The following is a 15590-nucleotide window of genomic DNA, read 5'->3' on the forward strand; positions in this document are numbered from 1 at the left end:
GCAAATGGATTGGGCAGGGTCTTTAATATGTACACTGAAGAGAGGCTTTTGTGGGATGCAAAATGCTAGGCAGATCTGAGCTTATAGAGCTGCACCTAACTTAGCCCGATTGTTTTTAGGAGAAATTCAGTGTTATAACTGTGGGTGGTGGTCATAGCTGCCTTGTACCTTATCTCGCCCACCCCCCAGCTCTCCCTTCCCCAAACCCATGCCTGATTTCTCTTAAACTCATATTTAAAAAAAAAAAAAAATCAATCTTTGTCTCTCTGCTAAGGTGGAAAAAACTGCAAATTTGTCCAGAGTTGGTCAGGTTGTTGGAGGTGATGGACACTAATGAGAACTTAATTCAGCTGAAGCTAAAGATATCTCTAATAATGCACTGGTAAATATTTAACAACTTTTTTTTGGGGGGGGGAATGTACTCAGACATACTTTATAATTTAATCTGAATTATTTATGTTTTCTCCATCTCTTTCCTTAGTCTGGACCAGAGAGGTGTCAAACCCATGGCCTGCAGGCCTTATACTGCTATTAACACTCAAGCATAGCCTGAACCAGATTAAAATATAATTAGGAAATATTAAATGAAATAAGTAAGAATGCAATAAAATATAGATAAGATTACATTTTTAAACTAAGTCAATATGCTGCCCAAAGGGATCCTTATGTATGGATTCGTAGCCCTGTTTCTATTTGAGTTTCACACCACTGCTCTAGACAATCAATAAACCATCAATCAAGCTGTGATTTGCCCATTTCCAAGGTCTAAATGCTTACACTGAAAAGTTAACAATTTGCCAGCAGGCTCCAGCACAAGCCTGAGTACATCTTATCCCTATCATCAAGGGTAAGAAGATCCTACCCTCTTCTTATAGGGTTGGAGAATAAACCTATGATTTTATTGGCTGGGGCAACTCCCAAAGGAGGGAACACCCTCCACCAGTGCACATCACCACCTTCTCTTCAATGTATAGTCTTAGAGAGTTTACTAAGGCACTGAGAGGTTAAGTGCTTTGTTGGGGTTACATTGTTAGGGTGTCACAGGCATCCTGAGTCCAGAGACTCTGAGACCAGCTGTCTACTTACTATGCCTCAATATCTCCCTGTAGTGGTACCCTCCTCTAATTATGGAGAAAATAGGAAATTCCAGGAACTTGGCAGTGTGGTGAAATGGAGAGTTGGATTTAGACTCAAGACCTGTGCTCAAATCCTGCTTCTGCTAGTTGTTTCTCATGATTTTAGGAGAGTCTTGGGGCTGAGTTTTATCATCTGTAAAATGAGGAAGCTGGATTGAATGACTTCAAAGTCCCCTTTAAATCTATGATTTTATGATCCTGGCTCAGTTGGGATTGAGTTTGTTTGCAGATTTTCAACCTCCTTGTGGCAAGCATTAATACCTGAGGGCTTTAATTCAATGATTAACACAGAGACTCTTGAGCTTACAATCTTTTTATGAGAGGCATTAACACCCAAGGACTTTGATTCAGTGATTAACAGACAGATGTGTTTTAGCAGTCCCTACCTCCTAAGGTCCCTGATTTCCTGAGAATGCAGGAAGAGGGCATGTATCCCACGTGCCATCAGTTAAAGCAATGAATCAGAGGGTTACTCAAGTTTACAACAAAGGGCCAGCTGATAGAGATTCCCAGGCACTAGTAGTGGAATTCTTTCAAGTACAAAGTGCTGTTGAAGTGTCTCAGCTCTGGAATGACTCGATCATTATTCTGCAACATCCAAATTGATCCCAAATGTCAGTGAGTTCTTAACATAGGTAAATATGTCTCTAGGTCAGGGATGGAGGAGGAGGTGGCAGTTGATGACACAGTGACTCCAACTGTACTGAACTTTCTCCTGGCCTCTCCACTGTAATGGCTGGTTCCATTGACTCTAATTATATATTGGGCATGGCTTTACTTCCTGACAGGTGCCTGTGTTCTGGTGCCCCAGGGTCTTTCCTCATTGTCAACTGTGATGAATTCAAGTGACTGATATATTCTTGATATCAACTAGATTTTGTCTGCCACATCTGTTACATAAGACCAGTTCATTGGTAGTCTGTCTCTACCCACATGTTCAAAGCAGTGCCTGGCCCTTAATACCCACTTAAAAAATGCTTGTTAAATTGCTTGTATTGAATAACCTCAGTTTTTTTAGGCAACATACTCCCTTACCTCACAATTATGACTTCGGGACCTGGTTATCCAGTCTGTTGTTTTTACCAAGTCCAGATGGGCATGAGTAAAAAGTTTATGGCACCTTATGTGGGCTCTACTTGGTCTTTTGTTTTTGGGTTTTCTTTGGGGTTTTTTTGGCCAGGTAATGGGGTTAAGTGACTTGCCCAGGGTCACACAGCTAGTTAGTGTTATGTGTTTGAGGTCGGATTTGAACTCAGGTCCACCTGAATCCAGGGCTGGTGCTCTATCCACTGCGCCACCTAGTTGCCCCTCTACTTGGTCAATTTGAGGGAGTAGCATGTGAGTTCTTTGCATGAGGAACAGCAAAAAGCCAGTTTGGACTGTAGTGTGAAAGGAGGGAAGCCTATAACCCATGCCCCAGTTATACATCCACACATATCGGCCAGAACTCCCTGAAATTCTTGAAATTCCTATGGAGAAAGTCAGATATCCCAGAGTTCATTTTGAAACTCAGCAACAGTAATACAGCTAACATTTGGATAGTCCTTTAAGGTTTGTAAAGAGCTCTACATATGTTATGTCTTTTGATGCCCCCAACAAAAGGTAGATGCTATTATTACTCTTATTTTACAGTTGAGGAAACTGAGGCTGAGGAAGATGAAGTAACTTTCCCAGGTTCACATAGCTACTCTGTGTCTGAGACTGGGCTTCAAACTCAGTTCTTGCTGACTCCAGCACTTTCTTTCTACTTTGCCATACTCTGTTCATGTAAATCCTGGTGATGTGATGGCTACAACTGCTATGACAAAGCTTTTCCCTGTTTACAACTCTGCTCCTTAGACTCACCAAGATTGGCCTGAAGTCTTTGCTCAGCACTAGTGGTAGCAACCAACATTTAGATAGCTCTTTAAGATTTGCCAAGTGCTCTGCAAATATTGTCTCCTTTGAGCCCCAAAACAATCCAGTAAGGTAGGTAAGGAAAATGTTATCTCCAGTTTCCAGATGAGTAGAGGTAGCCATAGGTTCAGTGACTTGCCCAGAGTCATAAAGCTAGAAACAGAAGCAGGATTTGAATCCAGTTCTTCAATCCAGACTCAGTTCTCTATCCACCTGACTATACCATGTCCATTATTTTTATTCATTCATTCATTCATTCATTCATTCGCTTGTTTATTCATCCATATATCCATTCATTCATTCGCTTGTTTATCCATCCATCTGTCTATCTATCCAATCTATCTATCCAATTATTTATGAAGACTGATTCTCCCCATCTGACCCAGGCCAGTACAGGAGCCACTCATGGCCTGATCATACTGATTGTCAATGAGCTCGGACCTGCTGTGTTTCCCACCTGGGCTAGTTCTCCCCTCCTTAGACAAACTAGTCTCCCTGCCCCTCAAGACGCACCGTATTGATTCCAATCTTAGTGCAGACACCCAATAGGTATAACCCAATACTGCTCAGAACTCTGGAGTGCAAGAAATCTACCAGTCTCAGCCTCCCCAGTAGCTGGAACTAAAGGCATGTGCCACCACACCTGGCCACACCACTTCTAAAAAAATTTATCCAAGTATTTATACTCCTTATACAATTGAAGAAACTGAGGCCCAGAGAGGTTAAGTAGATGTGAATTCACATGGTTAGTAAGTGGCAGAGCCAAAATGCAAACCTCGGTCCTTGTGTCCTTCCATGCTGCTTTCTTGTTATAGAATTCCTGGAGACTCATCAAATTTTACTTTTTACTCCTCTCTCTATTCATTTTTAAGTTTTCACTTTTTTTTCTGGGTCCAGGACCACCTTTGTGGGGAAAATGACGCTCTTCAATATATGATTCTCCAAAACACGACTACTTCACATGTTGGCCGTGTCTGAAATTCTCCAGTCTCCTTTTGCTCTCAAACATCCTTGTGCTGCTGCAAAATTAATTTATTGTTCAGGGATCTGATTTTCACCCTCCTTGGCTCATGACCCTATTTCCTATATATATATATATATATAATACAGTCTAAAATCCTTAGGCTGGTATCCAATAATGTGACATCATCTGACTTTTCCAACTTCATCTTATACTAATGCCATCCATACACGTGACACTTTAAACTTTACTATTCATGTTTCTCTAGACATTTCTTGAACTTTCTCACTTCTCTGACTTTACTTACAGATTTCCCTGAACCTGAAATGTGTTCTGAAATTTTACTCATCATAAAATGGGCACAGTAGTGCACTGTTGGTGGAGCTATGAATCGGTCTGTCGATTTTGGAAAGTAATTTGGAACGTTGCCCCCAGAGTTAATGAACTGTGAATACTCTTTGACCCCTACTAGGCCTCTACCCTGAAGAGATCAAAGAAAGAGGAAGAGTACCTATATATGTGTATATATATGTGTGTGTGTTACATTTTATATATATATATATATATATATATATATATGTATATAAAATTATTTAAAAATAAGTTAGCTATTTTTGTGGTAGCCAAAAAATTGGAAACTAAGAAGGTGTTTTCCTATTGTATATAAATGGAATGGAATATTATTGTTTCATAGGAAATAACGAAATGGGACATTTAACAGGAAGTCAGAAAGAGCTCTATGAATTCATGCAAAGCAAAACAAGCAGAACTAGAACTTTCATCCAATGTTAACATTATAGAGAAAATAAACTTTGAAAAACTAAATTTAGAACTCTAATCAATGCAATCGACACAACAATAAACCACAAGTCCAAAAGACTGAAAATGAAACATGCCACTTACCTTCTGCAAGAGAGATGATGAACTTAAAACACAGAGACAGAACAATGCAAATGTGGGAATTTGTTTAGCTGGACTATGCATTTATTATGAGGATTTTATTCTTCAGTTATGTTATTCAATTACAAGGGGGTAGTGAAAGGGAAAGGTTATGCCTGTGAAAAATAAATGCATGAAAAAAAATACATTCTTTTGTAAGTCCTACCAATTCCAGAAGATCCAAATCAAATTCTACCTTTTTTATGAAGCTGTCTGTTATCTCTGTCACCCCTAATTTGAAGTTATCTTTTCCTCCATAGTCCACATATGACACTTTTGTGTTTTTTTTATCAGTGTTTCTCAACACAAATTATATGTGGACCAGTGAAATCTAAAATCTCTGTCTTGGACTATTCTGCTTTCTATAGCCTCAGTAGAGCAGCTTTTAGCAATCAATGGAGCAGGGACCAGGACTCTGAGAGAAGAAAATTGGAGATAGGAGAATCTAAATACAGGGAGAAAGAGCAGTTTATTGTTTTTATTTTTTAAATTTGAGGTCTAGTTTATAAATTTTTTTTTTACAGTTTATTTTTGTGTTGAGCAGAAAAGACATTAAAAGGGGCTATGGAAAGAAAGGCACATCAATGCGCTATTAGTGGACTTTGTGAAGTGATTTGTCCATTCTAGATTTCAATTTGGAATTATTCTCTTGTAACTGAGGGACTGGCAAATGAGGGCTGAGTCTTGGAAGCATGTGCATTAGGGTTAGACCGCTTCTGTAAGTTTACAGTGGCATGGAATAGAGGGGCCTTTCTTCACAGTAGTCTGTTGAGGGAGTTAAGGGAGGCTGAGGCCAAGGAGCTCTCCTTCCACTGAATTGACTCCTTTTGGGTGGGTTGGCTGAAACTGCTTGGTCCCTGGCTTGCCACTTTGCCGCTCCTTTGATTCTCAGTTGATTCTGGAATTTGCTTGGTATTTTCTAGGTGACCCATAGGGTGTGACTGGGTGTGAGGGGGTATCTCCAGTCATCCTGATCGATATCTGACATGCTGCACCCAGATGACTCTAGAGGAGAAAGTGAGGCTGGTGACTCTGCACAGCCCTCACTTACTTAAATCCAATTCACTTGCAAGTCATGGCATCACGACTTCCTGATGACATGGTCCTCTTCAAGAATGAAGGACAAATAACAACGACAGGGTATGACATTTTCTTCAGCAAATGTAAACCTTCTTGCTGCACAATGTCTCTCCCCAGTTCATCCAATGACTTTCAAGAATTTTTCATGCTTAGTTTAAAGTATTTGATTGATGAAGACATATTCTCACCTGGCTAAGGTATCTTATTACTTACTTTAAGTGGGTTGAGGGTAATTGATTCAATAAGTCCTATCTTTATCCAAGAAAAGTGATTAAACTGTTCTTACCCTTCAACCTAGCAATCACATTACTGGCCATATACTCTAAGGAAGTGAATGACAGTAACAGAGATCCAAAATGTTCAGATCATCTTTCTTTGTGGTAAGTAGCAAAGAACTGGAAACAAAGTATGGTGCCCATCAATTGGGGAATGTCTGGAAGAACTATGGTATATAAATGCAATGGAATATTATTCCACAGTAAGAAATAATGAATATGAAGAATTCAGAGAAACATGAAAAGAATCACATGAACCACTTGATGAAGTAAAATAAGCAAAACCATAAGAAGCAATAATAGACTCAATGATTATAATAGTGCAAATGAAAATATTACTTAAAGAAAATTGAACTCTGAGTAATGGAAAAAAAAAACCTAGTCAAGGAAGAGATAATGAAACATACTTCAGCCTTCAAGACAGGTTGGGGACTATTAGGACAGACTATTGTATGAATTGTTTTTCCTTAATTGTTTTTCCTTGTCACAAGGGTTTTGATGGGGTGGGGGAGTGATAGAAAATGACTGTGCTGTAAAGACAAATGCTATCAATAAAACTTTTTTTTTAAAAAAGAAGGCTCTTGGGTAGTTAACTTTTTCAAAGAGGTAAAAAATTTGCTGTAGATAAATGTCAATGTCTGGACTATGGAAGTGAAACATTTGTTTCTTGTTGAGGGCCAGAACTGGAAAGTCTAAATATGGGATAAGGAGTTTAGGTTAGAGCTTGACTCTTTTCCTTTTCGTACCTGTAAAGGCTTAACTATTCAGACCATTTGGCTCACCAACTTTCTCATGCCTAAAGGTTAGACTACTCTGACCCTTAGACCTTGATTGTAAGCAGGTGTAAACAATTAAGACTGCGCATAAAGGCTGGGGTTAGTCACTTAAGAATGGTGAGGAAGCCTTGGGGATGATTGTTAGCTTTCACTATATAATCCAGACCCTCAGGTAATAAATTGCCTCAGTGTTTCACTGACCCACTTGTCTCATTTCACACCCCTCGGTTTGATTCAACACTTAGTTGCTGAGGACAGTTTCTGACTTTTTTGGGGTGTACTTTTGTTTGGGTTTTGTATCATAGTTATTTGTGTATGTTTCATATTCCCCAGGAGAGGCACACAATAAGCACTTAAGAAATTATTATTGAGGGGCAGCTAGGTGGCGCAGTGGATAGAGCACTGGCCTTGGAGTCAGGAGGACCTGAGTTCAAATTCTGCCTCAGACACTTCCTAGCTGTGTGACCTTAGGCAAGTCACTTAACCCCAATTGCCTCACAAAAAAAAAAAGAAAGAAAGAAAGAAAAAAATGATTATTGAATTGAATGAGTTTGGACCAAAATTAGAATAGGGCCATCAGGGAGGTTGTTTTGGTCTGAGAAGTTACAGGGATGGTAAGGAGAGTCATGGGGCAATTGACAGACAGCTCTTTCCTAGAATGATAGTATTGATTTAATTACTGCTTCCAGAGTTATTACAACAACTAAACAAAAAAAATTGGTTGTTGGGAGCTGATTGAGGAGTGGGGAAGAGGAGAAACCTTAGCTGTTTGAACAAAGCTGCTTGAGGAAAGGAGAGACTTGCATGCCTCATTCTTTGCTACCAACTATGGCTTGAGAGGGGAAAACCTTTATGAGCTCAGCCAAAAGATCAGACTACCTTCGCAAACCAGGTTTTTTGTTGAGTTGCTTTTCAGTCGCATCTGACTCCTCATGACATCATTTGGTGTTTTCTTGGCAAAGATACTGGAGTGGTTTACCATTTCCTTCTCCATCTCATTTTACAGATGAAAAAACTGAGGCAAACAGGGTTAAGTGACTTGCCCAGGGTCACACAGCTAGGAAGTGTTTGAGGCCGGATTTGAACTCAGGAAGATGAGTCTTCCTGATTCCCAAGCCCAGTGTTCTCTCCACTGTGCCACCTAGGGGCATCCCCCCCCAATAGGTTTAGGGGAACTGCTATGGCAAAAAGAACATAATAACCACCTTACCACCCAGTCAAGGAGTGACTTAAGCTAGAAGTTTATGTCCTTGCTTTGCCATGGATATTCTGTGCTTCATTGGGAGAATATGACCCAAGCTTATGGGTAGACTGTTAGGTTATGATTATGCTTGCTTTCCATTCTGTTTAATAAATGTTTCATGATTGAGAGTTAAAGGTGTCATCGCAACTAATTTATTTGTTTTTATGTTTTGGCTGGGCAATAGGGTTAAGTGACTTGCCCAGGGTCACACAACTAGTAAGTGTCAAGTGTCTGAGGTCAGATTTGAACTCAGGTCCTCCTGTCTTCAGGCCTGGTGCTGTATCTACTGTGCCACCTAGCTGCCCCTCAGCTGATTTATTTAAAGGGGAAGTACATAGGTGGGAGCTCAGGAGCTACAGCTGTGAGTAGTATACTATAGCTTCCTTGACCAGGGCTCTCCCTAGGATTCTGGCAGCACTCTCCAACCTGCTAAAATGGGTGTAACTTCAGGTGAGCAATCCAGCCCAGAAAGATATGGCGGCAAGCCATACCTCTGCTGGATGACTACAAAAAGCAGACTATCCCTTTGTAATGCAGAACATTATTTTGCCGTTTAGGTAGTAGGGCCCTTTAGGCCATGGAAAGCAGAAGTTGCTGCTTAATCTTGCCCCAGACCTCTTTCCTCCTAAATCTAAACAATAGTGAAATGTACTCTTGCATAGCTTAAGCACAGCCCATACCTCCAGCACAAATGGATAAGAAAGCTTGCAATATAATTGCTTTAGATAATTATGTTTATACCAGAGACCAGGATGCCTGGTCTGGTTTGTGTGATCCCTGACCTGTAATGATGGGGTGCGCGGGTGCTTGTGTTTATACTTGTGCCCCAAATGTCTCCCTGGTCTCAGAAACACTGTCTCTGACAACCACTCCCCAGCCCAAGGACACTGTGCCTAGCAGTTATTCATGCATGGGCCTCAGCATGACCCTTATCTGGCTGCTCAGACCCCAGCCCTCAGATCATGTCTCTGGAAGCCTCCCAATTCCTTAGTTGTGAGAAAGCTTTCCTTTGTTGCAGAGCATTCTCATGTCAAGACAGAGGGAGAGGGGTGTCCTTGACCAGCCCAAGAACTCTTCCTCTTGCCAGACTTCAAAGATCCATCCCCTTCCCTGTCCTGTATACTCCCTGTGCTTTCCCATCCATAGCCCCCAAAGACACCTGCATCTTTGGATTACCTCATCAGTGCTCCTCACATTTCTTTCCCATGCTTTTTTCTATATAAACCCTAGCTCGACCTCTGATGGGGGCTGCTTGATTTGGATGTGCATACCCCTGGCGGCCGCGCGCTAATGAAATCCACATTTTAAATCACGTCTGGGTCTCGCTCGCTGATTTCTCGGTACAACACCTTCAGGCATTTGTGAAGAAACCGGCTCCAGGGGAGACCCAAGAGCCACCAGACTAAATGTCTTCTGGGGTTTTTCCTGTTCCGCTCTGCCTGTGTGAGCTCTCCAAGCTGATTGATTTGGAGCTCCTCCCTCACCCCTCTGCTATTGCCCATTTTCCTTGTCTAATTTTCAGGAGGCTGCCAATTCTCAAACCAAAAGCGATCTCAATTCTCCTGGCAGGATTTAATGGAGTTACTTGGTCCCAACAGGGAGGATGAAACAGAACAGAAGGAATATATCGACGCCACCTCAATGTCTCCTGCTCTGACCTACGATTCTTTGATTTCCAAGAGCTGTGGTACCTGACCAACCCTTCCTGACACAGTTGACTTTTCAGCCTGTTAGGCCCGAGTTATCTGTCCTCTTACCCTCCTCATTTAATGATTCCTGCCAGTCCCCTCCTGTCCAGTGATTCCTGTTTCTGATACTGGTTAGTTAATGTTGGCAAAAAGCGTGGTGTTTGAGATAGGTCTGGAATTCTTCATAGACATCCCAGGAAGCCCGGAGTCACCTGAGCTACATGTGAATTGGAATAGATAAAAATACTACATGTCTATTGTGTCCCAAAGGCACAGAAAATATCCTTATCTGATCAGAATCTTTTATCATCCTATCTTTATTATTGTGTCTTCTGCCTTATTACAATTAACTCTGTTCTTTGTCCTTACTGTGACCTCCAAGAGAAGCAGCTAGGTAGAGTAAACACTGAGCCTAGAGTCAGAAAGTGCTGAACTCAAATCCAGCTTCACTTACTAGCTATGTGACCCTGGGTGAATCTACCTCAGTTTCCCCAACTGTAAAATTAGGATAATAACCTACCTCCCAGGGTTGTTGTAAGGATCAAATCAGATAATATTTGTAGAGCACTTAGCATAATGCCTGGCCCATGGTAGGCACTTAATAAATGCCTGTTTCCTTCCTTCTTTCCTCCCTCCTCGAGACCTCCACCCCAGTTCCTTCACTAGATATACTTTCCTCCCTTCCCTATCTCAACCCCTTGGTGAACCGGTTCAACCCTACATTCAATTTCCTCGTCCCCTTTTCCTACCTTCAAACATGTTTTGCCAAGCCCCAGCCTTGGATTACTTCCACCATCCAATACCTTCTCTCCTACTCATATGCAGCTGCTGAATGCAACTAGAGAAAAATCATAAAACTTGTTGACTGTGTCAACAAACATGTAGTATGTTTGTTACAGAATAGCAATTGAGCCCTCACTCCAGCAATCCTATACAACTTCCTTGTCACATTGGTTATTCCAGACCTTTTCATCCCTCTTCAAGCTTCCCAGCCACCCTTTCTTAGCTAGGAACTTTTCCTCATATTTCACTGGAAAAAAAAATGAAGCTGTTAGGCAAGAGATCCCTCCTCTCCCCTCCTCCTCCTCATCTCACACCATCCAGATGTCTTCCCCCATCGTCTCTTCCTTCAACTGTCTCACATAGAGGAGGCTATTCTCTTTGCCAAGGCAAACCTCTCTACATGCTCCCTTAATCCCATTCCATCCAATCTTCTCTAGTAGATTTCCCTGTCTCTCATTCCTACTCACTCACTGATCTTCAATCTCTCCCTGTCTGCTGGTTGCTTCCCTACTGCGTATCCTACCCTTTCAAAAATGATCAAATAAAATAATATCGGTAAAAAGTTATTAACATAGGGGCAGCTAGGTGGTACAGTGGATAGAGTACTGGCCCTGGACTCAGGAAGACCTGAGTTCAAATCCGGCCTCACACACTTAACACCTACTAGCTGTGTGACCTTGGCCAAGTCACTTAACCCCATTGCCTAGCCAAAAAAGAAAAAAGCTATTAGCATAGAGCCTGACATATAGTGGTATTCCCTTCCCGTTCCCCTTCCCTGCCAATGACATTGGCCTTCTAGCTGGTCCTCACACAAGACATCCCAACTCCATGCATTTTCACTGGCTATACCCCATACTATTGAAGATGCCAAGGTCACCCACTGCATCCCAGGCCATTGCCAGTCATCCTGACGTTTTTCTTGCCACTGGATTTCAATGACTCTGGAACAGAGAGTGAGGCTGATGACTGTGCAATTAATTTGAGTACTCTGAAATAGACCTTATTCTTTTTTCTTTTTTCAGTTATTTCTTAGTTCTTATCTCTATCCAGAAATTGGGAAATTTTCACTTTCAATATTTTATTAGGCTGCTTGATAGCCCTAAATCTTATTTTTCATCTATTGCATCAGTGTAGGCTAAGTGATTTGGAAAGGTGAAAATACCAAATTCTGGCTCTCAGCTGTTGGACTCAGAGTACAAAGGAAATACCTAAGGACTCAGAGTACAAAGGAAATACCTAAGGACCAGAGTACAGTCACGTCCCTTTTAACCTCAGCTATGCCCCTAACCCCCGCCCCCACGTATATCAATTATAAATATGGTCTATAGCCTGTTTGAATGTAGAGAAAGCTGTATAAATGAACAAAAATCTATTTTATTTATAAATGTATTTATTTATATTTATATTTATATTTTGTTTATAAATTTATTAATAAAAATCTATTTCAGCCTCCCACAGTTAAATGTAATATCTGTCGTTTGGATTTTAAGAGCTAACCACACTAACCAATGTGTATAAAAGAGGAAAAAAGAATCAAAACTTGGGCACTGTGTTTCAGGTTATGACCCTGACTATAGAAGACAAGAATGAGTCTGTGTATCCATGGACTTGACTAGATGCTTTTCTAAGTATTTACTTTGGGTGGATGTGATTTGACCTTTGGAATCATCAGCTGTGTACTCATGAACCATGAGCTTACTTTATTATGGGCTTTGGTGGCTTAAGGTTAAAACTTCAGCATTATTGTTGGCCTATCAGTTAAGGGAAGAGTGTTTACACAGAATAAACACGTTTAAATTTCACAAGGCAGGCATTTCACACCAGGGAGTCAGGCTCTTTGAGAAGAGATATGAAAACAGCCCAGTTCATGAATTCACTGTTTCCTGTATCAGTCTTATCTCTTTTCCCAGTCTTCAGAAATGTGTGGCCAAATCTTGGCCCCTTCCCCAGAGGATAAAGGGCCCTTAGAGAAGAATATCAAGTTATTTTGGGAAATGACCTAAAGGGAGGCTGAAGTGTTGGAATTAAATGTTCATCAGTGAAGGCATAAGCATTTTTTTGCCTTGCCTTCCCCCTCACTATTTCAGAAAGTGCCCTCTTATTCTTCCCTAGCTGCAGAATGAGTGGATCCTCAGCTCATGCAAGGCAAAGCAACCCACGCAGTCTATGCCTACGAAGACAAGCTGCTCAAAGAATCTTTCTTTATAGGATCATAGATTTTGGGAACTCGAAGGGACTTTGGATCTAGGGCAACCCCCACTCATTTCACAGGTGAGCAGAGGCTGTGACTTGCCATAAGGAAGGGAATAAGCATTTATTAAGTACCCACTGTGTGCCAGATTCTGTGTGAAGAGCTTTACAGGTATTTTCTCATTTATAAATATAATCCCATAGTTAGGGACAGAATGGGGATTTGAACTGAGGTCTTCAGATGACAGAGACAGGACTCTTTCCTTCCTTGGTGTCAATACTTTTCAAAATTGACTCTAACTTCTCCATTCTTTACCCATTTTCCCCAGGGCAAGCAAGAGTAGCATGTGGGATTAATCCTCGACAAGCAGCAGATATTCTTTGTTGTTGGTAAGTCATTTCACTTGTTTTGAACTCTTGTGATCCCGTTTGAATTTTCTTGGAAAAGACACTGGAGTGGTTTGCCATTTCCTTCTCCAGGCCATTTTACAGATGAGGGCTGAGACAAATAGGTTATGTGACTCACCCAGAGTCACACAGCAAGTAAGTGTCTGGGAAGATGAGTCTTCCTGATTCCAGTGCTCTATCTGCTGCACCACAAAGTTGCCCCAGTTATATACTCAGCAAGTGAGTATTCCTTACAAGTTTAGAAGGTTTCGTTAAAGTAGGTATTATAGAGAACTGCACTATAATAGGGCTTTTCAGGAGTTTCTCCTGTGACACCTGTAAAACCTAAAGGTTCTAGAACATTCTTCAGGTAAGAAGGCTGCTGGCCTCTATTGTTCTAGCTTAGCTGAGGTGATTTCTGGGTTCCTTTGGCTTCTGGGCCCCAAAGCCTTGTACAGGGATGCTTCCGCCAAGGGGATATAAAACTCTAACAGCTCCCTTTCAAAATCTGGCCTGATTTATCTTGGGAATAATGCTTCAAATAACAACTTATATTGGTTTCACCAACCCTTCATTTATTCATCTAATGAACATTTATTAAGTGCCTGCTGTAGATGTGCTGGGTGCTTTGGGAGAGAGAAAGAGCAAAGTGGTGTCCCTGCTCTCATGTCCAGTCTCATAAGGAAACCAAACATGCACACAAATTGCTATTGTACAAAGTCTGAGCTTTTTCCTGGGATTTGGACCAATAAAAGACAAGTTTCCCATTGATCCAATTAAAGAAACAGAGAAGAACATGGGGAAAACTGAGGATAAGGAGTAGACTTAGGTCTTTTTTTTTGTGCTAGGCAATGGGGTTAAGTGACTTGCCCAGGGTCACACAGCTAGTAGTGTTATGTGTCTAAGGTTAGATTTGAACTCAGGCCCTCCTGAATCCAGGGCCGGTACTCTATCTACTGCACCACCTAGCTGCCCCCTTTTTTTTTAATTTTTTTCAGCCAAAACCAAGGTTTATTAAAGATCCATCATATTGTCCAGACTCTTGAGGAATCTGATACTCTCCTGATACTCTTATTGACAAGGCTAGATTGAATCTGAGCCATTGGCTACATTTCCCTCCCTGACCTCCCAGGGAACACTTGTTGGCCTCAGAGATGGCATTGGCAACAAGAAGAGGGAACTATTTGACATTAGCAAAAGGTAGAACCACATGGCCCAACAGATGGCAGCAGGTCGTTCTTGGGGGCAGCAGACCCAGGCAAAAGCTCCTGGGCCTAGCCTTCTTCAGGAGTGGAGGGATTTCCTAGACCCAGTAACTGAGAGAGAAGAGGAGTGACTACAAACTACATGATATTTATTAACCTCATCATTCTGTTGGAACTATCTATCTAGAGCTATGAAGGAAGATGCTATCCACATCCAGAGAAAGAACTGATAAATAGAAGTGTGTATGGAACGGTTTTCATATATACATATACTTGGGTTTAATGGTAACCTTCTCTAGGGCAGGGTGGGGAGAGTGAGGGAGAAAAAAAATTAAACATGCACAGTGGAGAACAAAATAAAAATTAGAAGGAAGTACAGAAAAGCAGGGTAGCTTTGAAAATGATGTGTAGTATTTATTATATAGTTTTTCAAAAAAGTAAACTGTGAAATGGAAATTCATGGTTTTATATTGAGTCTTCTTTTTATGTTGTGTTGTATACATGGAAATGTTCTTTTTTACTGTCTTTTTGAATTGTTTTGAAGTTCAAAATGAATAAAAATTTTAAAATAAGTAAAGAAAAAAGAAACTATCTCCCTGTCATCTATCATTTATCTGTGTGTGTTGTGTATGTATATGCACGAGTACAGACAGAGACATATGTGTGTAGGTGTTTGTGTATGGTCTGATGGGTCAGTTCTTCTGCCAACAGCTAAGCCTCACAGATGGACTGAATATGACGTCTTATGCAATCGACTACAGTTTTTAGAGACTGATAAGACAGTGGCGCATACAGGGCATATGAAAGAAATCCTTCCTAGTCAGTTTAAGACAGTACAGCTGCTTGTTGTAATATTGCTTTTTAATGTACTTCAGGATACAAAAGTTCTCTGGAAAAAACAAATTTGGTTTTAAATTTCATTAAGTGTTAATATATATTATAGTGTCTGTGAAATCCTGAAGCTTTTTTTGCAAGGAGTTCAATAGTAAGAATGATTATATAAATATACATGTATTCATGTATATATCCAC

This window comes from Phascolarctos cinereus, unplaced genomic scaffold (assembly GCF_003287225.1).
Source record: "Phascolarctos cinereus isolate Bilbo 61053 unplaced genomic scaffold, phaCin_HiC Scaffold_1;HRSCAF=81, whole genome shotgun sequence".
In the NCBI taxonomy this organism is placed as follows: domain Eukaryota; kingdom Metazoa; phylum Chordata; class Mammalia; order Diprotodontia; family Phascolarctidae; genus Phascolarctos; species Phascolarctos cinereus.